This window comes from Canis aureus, chromosome 3 (assembly GCF_053574225.1).
Source record: "Canis aureus isolate CA01 chromosome 3, VMU_Caureus_v.1.0, whole genome shotgun sequence".
Lineage (NCBI taxonomy): Eukaryota > Metazoa > Chordata > Mammalia > Carnivora > Canidae > Canis > Canis aureus.
Window position 1 is genome coordinate 54,399,164 of NC_135613.1, and position 12,719 is coordinate 54,411,882.

The window sequence follows — 12,719 nt, forward strand, 5'->3', positions numbered from 1 at the left end:
CTCTAAGTTCAATGAGTTGTCACACAAGAATTGTGTAAGAGATAGCTGCATATTAGATAAAGACTGGAATATACCAATAAATAGGTTTTAGCAAAAATATATCTCACAGTTCAGTTTTGCTGTTTATATTGCTCATTAAAACTCTTCATTGTTATTTTAAATAAGGTTTTGCATTTTCAGGGTTACACCTCAAAGAAAACAAGTAGAAAATGTATTATGCTAATCCTATTCTCAAATTCAAGTGAGTGTCACGTATCAACCACCAGCCACATAATCAGAGCACCACCATTTAACAGGTGGCCACTCAACTAAATGACAAAGTAATTAAATGGACATTTAAGTTGTTTCCAAACTTTTGTTATTAGAAGAAATGGTAAATATACAACCTTGATATAACTTCCTAATTCTCTGTGCTTCTGCAGAAAAAAAGACTAGGAGGAGAAATTACTGCAATTTTATTTTTCAAAAGAAGCAACAAATTGCTCTGGAATTTTACACTGTTACCAAAATCATATGAGGGCATCCACTTTCCAACATCACCATTTGCTACCACAAAATTATTTGTCTAGCTAATGGGTGAGATATACTAGCTGTTATTTTATCTTGCACTTCCTGAGGCTGAGTGTGTTATCAAGTTTATTGGCCATTTCTATTGCCTCTTCCATGAACTACCCATTTATATCCTTTGGCTATTTTTTCTATTTGCTTGTATCTCCCTTTCTTCTTGATTTGAAGGATATGTATACAACTTCTACTACATTTATGATTGTGCTTTGTTTTAATGCTTAAGACTAGAATTATTTTTATAAGTGGTATCAGGCAAGGACCTAATATGTTAGTCCTTCTTTTCCTTCCATGATTTAAAATGCCACCTTTGGGGCGCCTGGGTGGCTCAATTGGTTAAGCATCTGCCTTTAGTTCAGATCATGATTTCAGGATTCTGGGATTGAGTCCCTTATCAGGCTCTCTGCTCAGCGGGAAGCCTGCTTCTCCCTCTGTCTCTCTCCCTCTGCTTGTGCTCTCTCACTCACACTCTCTCTCAAATGAATAAATAAATAAAATGCCACCTTTATCATATTTTAAATCGCCATACATGCAAGAACCCATTTTTGGACTATATTTTGTTCTACTGATCTATTTGTCTTCACCTACACTAATGTTACATCATTTTAATAAACATATTCCTAAAATATGTTTGATGTCAGGGTGGCTTATTATGATATTTTACTTCATTGTGTGGTAAAAGGTGACTCATCATTCCCATATATCTGTGTTCTTTTACTACAAACTCTGAAATTGTGATGCACCATAGAGTTCTATTTCTATTTTTTGTCTAGTACTTCCAAATCTGTTCCCTTTCCATGAGAAATATTAACTCCCAATTTCAGGAAATTTAGTTTAACTTTAGTTGTCTGAAGGTAAAATAAATTTAAGTAATTCCTGAACATCTAAAATTTTTTCTATTTCACCAGCAGTAAGCAGTCGGTCTACAACCCAAGTACTTCTTGCTTACATCTTCTCTTTTCTGTTCCAAGAGCTGCTGACTTAGAGCAGGTTCTCAGCTCTCCTAAAATAGTACAACAACTGTTTAAGTGGGTTCTTTATCTCTGCTTCACTCCTCCAATCCACCTCCCATGTTGCTACCATTACTGTGCTTAAAACGCAAATCTTACAATGTCAGTTCCTTGGTTAAGACTCCAGTGATATTCTATGACTCACAGAGACAAAGCCCTATATATTTTTTAACCTATTTTAGACACAGTGATAGTAGCCAATATTTTTTAAATGCTTTCTATGTTGCCAGATGCTCTACGTATATTTTTCACTGAATACTCACATTAATTCCATGAGATGGTAGAAAATTATTATTATTTTCCTTTGACAGATGAATAAACTGAGGCTCTTACAGGGATTAGGTGACTGGACTAAAATCATAGAAATAACATCTGATTAAATTGATATTTAAAACACTGTGCACAAAAAAAATAAGAAATAAAAAAAAATAAAATAAAACACTGTGCACAATAACATGATATTTTTTATATGGAAAACCCAAAAGACTCCACCCCCAAATTGCTAGAACTCATACAGGAATTCAGCAAAATGGCAGGATGTAAAAATCAATGCACAGAAATCAGCTGCATTTCTATATACTACCAATGAGACAAAAGAAAGAGAAATTAAGGAGTACATCACATTTATAATTGCACCCAAAAATTTCACCTAAAACCTAATCAAAGAGGCAAAAGATCCATACTCAGAAAACTATACTCATGAAAAAAACTGAGGAAGACACAAAGAAATGGAAAAACATTCCATCCTCATGAAATGGAAGAACTAATATTGTAAAAATTCTGTGCTACCTAGAACAATCTATACATTCAATGCAATCCCTACCAAATACCATCAGGATTTTTCACAGAGCTGAAACAAACAACCCTAAAATTTGTATGGAACCAGACAAGACTCCAAAGAGCCAAAGGAATGTTGAAAAAGAAAACCAAAGCTGGAGGCATCATAATGCCTGACTTCAAGCTGTATTACAAAGCTGTAGTCATCAAGATAGTATGGTACTGTCACAAAAACAGACACATAGATCAATGGGACAGAATAGGGAACCCAGAAATGGACCCTAAACTCTATGGTCAACTAATCTTTGAAAAGCAATAAAGAGTATCCAATGGAAAAAAGACAGTCTCTTCAATAAATGGTATTGGGAAACAACTGGACAGCCACATGCAGAAAAATGAAACTGGATCATTTCCTCATACCATATACAAAAAAATGGCCTCAAAATGGATGAAAGACCTAAATGTGAGCTAGGAATCCATCAATATCCTAGATAAAAACATAGGAAGCAACCTCTTTGACCTCAGCCTTTGCAACTTCTAGCTAAGACACGCCTCCAAAGGCAAGGGAAACAAAGGCAAAAATGGAACTATGAGGACTTCATGAAGATAAAAAGCTTTCCTACAGCAAAGAAAACAGCTGACAAAACCAAAAGAACCTACAGGATGGGAGAAGATATTTGTAAATGACATATCAGATAAAGGGCTAGTATCCAAAATCTGTAAAGAACTTATCAAACTCAACACCCAAAGAAAAAATAATCCAGTCAAGAAACAGGCAGAGGACATGAACAGACATTTCTCCACAGAAGACATACAAAAGGCCAACATACATGAGCAATTGCACTACCAGCTATTTACACGAAAGATGCAAATGTAGTGATGATCCAAAGGGGTACCTGGACTCCAATGGTTATAATAGCAACATCCACAATAGCCAAACTACGATGGAAGGAGCTCAGATGTGCATTGACGAATGGATAAATACGATGTGGTGTATACACACACACACACACACACACACACACAGATGTTCATTGACAAATGAATGGATAAAGATGACATGGTGTGTACACACACACACACGCACAAACAATGGAATACTACTCAGCCATCAAAAAGTGAAATCTTGCCATTTGCAATGATGTGGATGAAACTAGAGGATATTATGATAAGCAAAATAAGTCAATCAGAGAAAGACAATTATTTTTTTTTAAGATTTTATTTATTCATTCATGAGAGACACAGGGAAAGAGAGAGGCAGAGACACAGGCGAAGGGAGAAGCAGGCTCCATGCAGGGAGCCGGATGTGGGACTCCATCCCAGGTCTCCAGGATCACACCCTGGGCTGAAGGGGGTGCTAAACCACTGAGCAACCCGGGCTGCCCGAGAAAGACAATTATATGATCTCACTCAAGTAGAATTTAAGAAACAAAACAGAGGATCATAGGGAAAGAGAGGGAAAATATAAAATAAGATGAAATCAGAGAGGGAGACAAACCATAAGAGACTCTTAATCATAGGAAACAAACTGAGGGTTGCCAGAGGGGAGGAAAGTGGGGGGACAGGGTAACCGGGTGATGGACATTAAGGAGGGCATGTGATGTGAAGAGCACTGGGTATTATATAAGACTGATGAATCACTGAGCTCTACCTTTGAAATCAGTAATACATTTTATGTTAATTAACTGAATTTAAATAAAATTTTAAAAATAAAACGTTCACATTATAAAAAGCATGCTAGACAGTTTGCTGCCTTTAAAACTTACCTATTAAAAAAAGCTTTCATATTAGATTTTTAAAGTAGCTACTAGTAATTTTTAAAGTTAGATGTAAATAAAATAACTCAGAAAAATAAAAAATAAAGGTATAGGAAAAGATCAGCCATCTATATGCTACCAAAAAACAAAAGCAAATATAGGAAAATATAAGCAAAAAATAGAATTCAATAGAATTCAAGGTAAAATAACACTAAATACAGCAGGGATAGTTTGTATTTTATTTTTAAAAGACACAATTCACCAGAAAGATGAAATGACCACAAATTTCTATGGAGTTATTAGCAGCTATCTTCAAATTATACAAACAAAATCTGAAAGATCTGAGAACAACTGTAGTGGAGTTTAATTTGGGTCTACTAGAGAAACTACAGACTAAGTAAACAAAACTAAAAATATAGATGGCTAAAATAACACAAATAACAAGCTCAATTGTAAAAATAAATATTAATTTTGTATATTTCAATTGAAAAAAAAATCTAGAGTTTGCAATGGTGGCAGCCCCAGTTCCCTCAAGCCCTAATTGTGGAACTTTTCTTTCCCAAACACCATTTTGAACAAATATGAAATTTTGTAGCCAATAATGAGAAACTGTGCTTTTTAAGCATCTAAAATATGCATTTCATTTTTTTGAAGATTTTATTTTTAAGTAATCTCTATACCCAACATGAGGCTCAAAATCACAACCCTGAGACCATGCTTCACTGACTGAGCCAGCCAGTTATCCTAATATATGCACTTTCAACAGAAATTCTATCACTCTTTAAGAAATGAAAATTAGTTCTTAGAAGAGCAAAACAAATTTTAGGTATCATAATAGTTTGTGCCTCTTCCTTCCCCCTGCCAAGCACAACCTTACCTGAAAAAATTTAACTGCTTACTTTCTCTTGTTAGGGAGAAATTAATTGAATTTATACTTATTCAATTAAAATATTATTCCTTAGTGTTTCGTTTCTTGGCAAAAATTAAACTTAATTAATTAATTTTTCTCTTCAGGAGGAAGTAATGAATAAAACAGACTAAAAACACTGATCTAAAACATTCTTGGGATGCTTAAGTGGCTCAGTGGGTTAGGTGTCCAAGTCTTGATCTCAGCTCAAGTCTTGTTCTCACAGTCATGAGTTTGAGCCCCCCTTTGGGTTCCACATTTGGTGTGGAATCTACTTAAATTTTTTTTCCAAAAATTGAGCTATGTAGGGAAAAGAAATATGCATATTTGTTAATATTTTTAATATATGCATAAAATACCTGCTAAGGGCACACAAGAATCTGATAACTATTTTTGACTCTGAGGAAGAAAACTAAATAGTTTTCTTACACTAAATAGTGTAAGAAAAGGTTTTCATTGTATATTCTCCTGTGCTTCTGGAATTCTGAAGCATATAATTACATAAACTACATGAAAAGCAAATAGTTTCAATTATAAAATAAGAAAAACCGCCAAAAATTTTTGGCACAGATACCAAGGTAACCTTGAAGAAAAGGGATAGTCTTTTCAACAAATGGCACTGAAAGCAGTGGATATCTATATGCAAAAACAAATGAACCCAGACCCTTCCTTCAACCATACATGAAAATTAACCTGAAACTGAGTAAAGACCTATACATAAGAGTTATAAACATAAAATATATAGAAGAAAACATAAAAAAATACTGGTGACTTTGCATTAGGAAATAGTTGTAAAATGTATCAAAAGCATGATCCCTAAAAGAAAATACTGACTTCATAAAAAAAAAAGGACCTCATTAAAATTTAAAATCAATTCTTCAAAAGAAACCATTAGCCATAACTTTTAACAAGCAAATAGTAAGAAAATGACCCAATTTTTTAAATGGGCTGAAGATTTAGATAGACACTCTACCTAAAGAAATACATAAATGGCAAATAAGCACACGAAAAAGTAATCAAAATCATTATTCATTAAGGAAATAAATATTAAAACTACATGAGATACCACGCTACACTTAGGATGGCCATAAGCAAAAAGGGCAACACAAGTATAGGTAAGAATGTAAAGAAACTGGAACCCTCAAATTATTGGTAGAAGTATAAAATGGTACAGTCACTCTGGAAAAGAATTCAGCAGTTTCTTAAAAAGTTAAACCACCCAGCAATTCAATTCCTAATTATCTGCCTAAGAGAAATGAAAACAAATGTCCATACAATTCCTTATATGGAATATTATTAACAGAGTTGTTCATAACAGCCAAAAACTGGAAACAATTCAAATGTCCCTCAGCTGGTGAACCGATAAACATGTGTGGCACATCCACACAAGGGGCTTATACTCTGCAATAACAATGATCAAAATATTGATACAAGCAACAACATGCATGAAGTTCAAAACAGGCTAAGGGAAAGGAGCCCCCTCACCAGAGAATGCACACAGTAGGATTCCATCTACAGGAAATTTCTAGAAAAGGCCAAATTATGGAGACAGAGAGCAGATGACATCCCTTACTCCTACTCGGTCTACCAGGAAACAAGCTGAGTGCACATACATGCACAATGAAAAGAATTAACAGCTAAAAGAGAACCCTCCCCCTCAATGCCCAAATTTATTCAACTGAAAATCTAAAAAATAAACATGAGACTTGAAATGGAAATTTTAAAGTAATTATAATTGAAGGACAAGCAGAGTACTACATATCAACCTGTGAGATTCAACCAAAGTAGTTACCAAAGAAAAATTTATAACCACAAATAAACCTGTAAGATCATAAGAAAGAATGAAAATAAATGAAGCTTTCAGTTTAAGATGCTGGATACAAGCAAATAAAATAAACCTCAAGGAATAAAAGAATAGATGAGATTAAAAGCAGCATATAAAAAAGAAAATATGAAAAATACGAAAAAAATTGGTAAGACTAAATTTAAAAGACTGACACAAAAGACAAAACTTTAGCAATTATGATTTGAAATAAAAGAACAAAATTAAACTATGTAGAAGAGGAATAAAAAGGAATAAAGAATAAAATGGAATCAATTGGGAAGCTTTTAACTATAAAAAGATATGAACAAAAAAAAGTCAAAACATCTGAAACCTCACACGAAATGGGCAATTTTCTAGGAAAACATGAAATTTCTAAACGGGCCAAAAAAACAAACAGAAACTCCGAACACATTTCTCAATAGCCATTTTTTAAAAACTTACATGATAAGAGTAAATAAAAGATTCCTCCTCCAAAGAGTCTACAGGCCAAAAGAATTCCATGAAAGAACTCTACCAAATGTTCACAGAACAGATTACTAACATTCTAAACACAATGTTGCAGAAAACAGAAACGGAAAACTACTTATTTTACAAGACCTATCACCAGGTCCATATCAAAACCAGAAGAGTATGGCATAAGAAAAGAAAACCATGTCATAGTCCCATAATGAACTCAGATGCAGAAATATCACATTAAAATATATATATATATATATATATATATTAGTATACTTGAGTAGGAAATTAAACAGTGTTATTCCTATAGGTTTCATTTCAAGAATTTTAGTGGTAAAAGTGAGAAAATCTAATACATAATTCTCTACATTAATAAATTTGAAGAGAAAAAATCTCAATAAATGTAGGAAAAAACACTGATAAAATCCAATACATTTTTAAAGATATAATTCACATGCCATAAGTTCTCCATTTAAACATACAATTCAGTGGTTTTAGTAGATTTACAAAGTTATGCAACCATAATCACTACCTAATTTCACATTTCATCCCCTCAAAAAGAAATCTCATTAGCAGTCACTCTTCAATTTCCCCTCTCCAGACCATCCTCTGGCAACCACCAATCTCCTTTCTGTCTCTACGGACTTGCCTGTTGTTGACAGTTTATAGAAATGGAATCACCAAATATAAGTGCCCTATGTCTGTCACTTCAGCATAATGCCTCTGAGGTTCAAAGTTCATCCATGCTGTAACATGTGTCAGTATTTCACTCCTTTTTATGGCTGAAGAATACTCTCCATCATATGGATAGGCCACATTTCATTTATCCATTGTCTGCTGATGAACATTTGAGTTGTTTCCATTTTCTGCCTATTGTGGATAATGCTGCTATGCATATTTGTGTACAAATTTTTGTATAAGCATATGTTTTCAATTCTCATCATGTACCTAGAAATGAAGCAGCTTTATTCATTTTTATGATTAATATCACTAGCAAACTAGATATAAAGTGTACAGTAAATACCACTTGAAACGTCAGAGGTGATACAATTAAAGTCAGGAACAAAACAAGGATCGCTTACCTTGTCTAGAGTCTAAGTATCCTAGTGTTACTATTCAACATTGTCCTAAATGTCTTAGGTGATGCAATAAGAAAAGAAAAAAAATGACATATAAAAATAACAAAAGAAAGAAGACACAAAATTGTGATTATTTGTGCATATCTACATCAAAAGCCCAAGAGAATCACATAATTGTCAGAAGTGATAAGGAAACTCAGTAAGGGGGCCAGATGAAAGATACTGGTAAAACCAACTTTCTGCAACACCACAATCTATTGAGGACTGAGTTTCCATGCAACAGAAAATCTGAGTAAATGGAACCTTATTAATATGTGGTTCACTTTCTTCTTCACTATTAAAACTCAATTCACAGATATCAACAGTGTCTCTGAAATTCTCTTGAACTTTCTATCAAGGTAGCTCAACCATCACACCTGTGTTCTATGCCAAAAAGGGGTGACAAGGGAAAGGGAAAGATAGTCCCAGTGAAGCCTGCTCTCTTTTCTGGAAGTCCCACCCAGCAACTCCTGCTTGCACTTCATCATTAGCCAAAGCAGTGTTACATGGCTGCCCTATGCCACAAAACCATCTGGGAAATGAAGAGAGGTAGCACACAACTGCCACAGACATACCTGAGGTTCTCAGCAGACCATCTTGGCTGCCACATGCCAGTAATAACCAAGTGGGAAGGATAATCAGAAAAATAATACCATTCACCATAGCAACAAAACACTAAAAATGTATACAAAGGAATGCAACAATTTTCAAGACAAATTTAAAATAAATGAATAATTAGGGATAATGTGCCCTACTGGATATCAAAGCATATGTGCTATTGGCACAGAAACATGATACAAAATATGGAATTCAGAAACATTACGTTCACATAAACACACACACAAATACAGCTAGATTACAAATGTCAGTATGTATTTTTAAAACATTATACTAGAAATACAGAAGAACATATTTATGACCCTAAGTCCTTGAATTAGAGAAGGCCTTCTTTTATAATATAAACAAAAAAGCAAAAACACAAATGAAAAGTATAACTTTGACTACATAAAAATTTAAAACTTCCATAAGACTGAGATGCCAGAACAAAGTTAATATCACTATTACAAGTCTCGGGGTCCAAGTCCCTGCTCTGCTGTGTCGGGTACAGTTGGACCCAAGCCCGAGCTTGTAAATAAACCCTCGTGTGTTTGCAAAAAAAAAAAAAAAAAAAAAAAAAAATCACTATTACAAAACAGGACAAATCTTCTGGAATTTGTACAAAAAGAAATAATCATAATCTAGACCAAAGAGAATTCTACATATAAATTTTCAAAGGAGTAATATCAAAATAATCCAGGGATAGTAGTGGTTTGGGGTATATGCAAAACAAGACTATGAACTGGTAATTAATTACTAATGCTGGATGATAACTACAATGGGTTCATATACCCTTTTCTCTACTTTTGTGTATGTTTTAAATTTTTGCCTATTTTAGTTTATGTACTAACATGGAAAATAATCTAAGAGTATAGAATGAAAAATATAAGTTGGTAAATATGTAAAGTATAATACTACCTAACATATTTTAAACACCTCGTTAATATATTTTTTAAAGATTTTATTTATTTATTCGAGAAACTGATAGAAGCAGAGACACAGGCAGAGGGAGAAGCAGGCAGAGGGAGAAGCAGGCTCCATGCCGGAAGTCTGACGTGGGACTCGATCCCTGATCCCCAGGATCAGGGCCTGGGGTGAAGGCGGTGCTAAACCACTGAGCCACCCAAGCTGCCCACGTTAGTATTTTCTATGAGCCAATCTTCTTAGACCAGTTTCATTAATTTATATTTTCCGAAATATAAATTTCGCTCAACCACTGAGCCACCTAGGTACCCCAGAAAGATTTTAATTTAAAAAGAATGATCATAACAAAATCTGTTTAAAGAGTAAGGATAAAATTATATCACTGATATGAAAATTACTTATGATATAACTTTAAGTAGATTATAAAACATACACATACTATATACATGTATATAGTATGATCCCACTTATATGTCTCTATTTTATCTCTGCATACTGGGTTTATAGACATTTTTTTCTCTCTGCTTATCTGTAGTTTTTTCCTACACTGAATACATACTATTTTATACTAAAATAGTAATGTTTTTCAGTGCTAAGGGGGTGGGTACTGGGCCAACAGTGGAGACTCTCCTCTCTCCTTGGCACTGCTGCCCAAGCCCAAGGGTGAGCCTTGGCAGTGACTCAGGGGGATGAATTGGAAGGCTCCTACGGTAACAAATAGGGAAAAATGGATAAGGCTGTGAGAGCAATGTGTCGCTGGGAATCAGATCACCGGGTTACCACAGGTATGCGTGGAAGAGTTTGCCAAATCGAATATAGCTCCTGGGAACAGACTCTGAGGCCCCACTAGGCACTGTCAAAGATCACCTTCCCAGCATACTAGAAAGCATTCTCTGCAGGCAGATTGGTCCCTGTCAAATTATTTATAGGAGATTGGTTCACATACTCAAAATGATATGAATACTTCTAATTATATCCAAACATGCCAAATGTCAGTACAAATTACACGGAGGGTCATGTTGCCAAATGTCCTGCCCTAACAAAGAAGAGAGAGCCGCAGCGTCAGCACACTGGTGCCTATATAGGCACAGGGACCCCACCTGCCTTATCTCCACCAAGAACCCAGAGGTGAGTGATGGGGGCCTTGGGGCTTGAAGGACTCCCAGGGACCAGAAGAGCTGGCCTTGTGCCCCACCCATGAGCATAAAACTGCCCCCTGCCCCCGTCTGATTTTTATTTTCACAGAGCTGAGTTTCAGACCAGGGCAATTATAATTCTGTAACTGTTTTACTGGAATGTCAGAGCTTTGCTAATAAGAGACCTGTCGTTTACAGTGTCAGCCACTTCTGAACCTGCGTTTCGTCTGGAACTCGGAAGGTAAGCCTCAGCTTTTTGGATGTGTTGATGACACAGGGCATTTAGGCTAATGAAGCTGGGAACAATTCCAAATTGTACACCATTTCCATGCCCCTGCTCTTACCTAAGCAGGCAGTGCTTCCAAATGACTGCTTATCAATGCTGGGAAAATGCTGCTCCAGGACACCTTCTCCTCTACACTCCCCTCACCTGAGTTCCAGGGTTGAAGGACCATTTGGGATAGAATGGATTCTGATAGATCCGTCCAGGAGCAACAGACTATTCCAATGCCAAGCAAAGCACTTGGCAAAGCACTGACCCTTAGACATCTAACATATTTTTTAAACACCCCAGAAAAATCCTTATCAGAAAATGAAGACAACATGTGACAACCATAATGTTTTAATTACTTTTTGATGACTCACTGTTATTTGTTTTTAGGAAGATTTATTATTGCTCATCTAAAAAGTCGCCCATGGTACACCCACAGAGTGCTAAATACAGTGCCTAATTGAGGACAGGTCCTGGCCCTTCCCCAAGTAATTTACACCTGAAAGGAAATGAAAGACTCAAACAATCTAACTGGCCAACCCTACAGAGGCGTATCTTTCAATCAGAGGACAATGGTTTACATGTGATGAACCCTTACGTTTGTTTTTCTTTTTACTGATGGAAAGAAAAGAAGCCCAAGAATGTATGTGGGAAGAAGGGTCTTCATGCTGAAGCTCTCCTTTCTCCTCAATTAGATCTGTTAACTGGCAGTTGAAATCTCTCATGCGAAAAACAATCTGTCAAAAGAGATTCTGGAATTAAGGCAACACTAAGTCTCTTGGTAACAAGCCAAAAGGCAAAACTACCCATATTAAGAATTTATTATAACGTTCTTTCAATGACCCACTGAGAGATTTAATACTAAGTATTAACATAAAGTAGATTTTTAAAATAACAGAAGCTTTGGAGCACCTGAGAGGCTCAATAGGTTAAGCATTCAACTCTTGATTTTGGCTCAGGTCATGATCTCAGGGTTGTGAGAGCCATCCCTTCGTCAGGCTCTGTGCCTGCTTGAGATTCTTCCCATCCTTCCCCCTCTGCTCCTCTCCCCTCAAATAAATGAATTTAAAAAAATAATAATAACACAAGTCTTAAGAGTAAAAAAAAAAAAGCCACTTATAAAGGCAAAGCACATTTTTGAAAACTTTGAAAGTATCAATCTCCCTTTGCACAAGACAAACCTTCTATCCTAACGATATGACTGTCCTGATATATGGCAGATGCAAACATCATGCAGAAGGAAAAGCAGGGATGAAAGACAGGCAGCTGCTATAGAACAATCCACCAGCTATAGATATTGTTACAGCGTAGAGATTCAAACACATAGGGTTCCAGTGTAGGCATTCTGGCCCTGAGGATCAAGAGACGTGATCTATA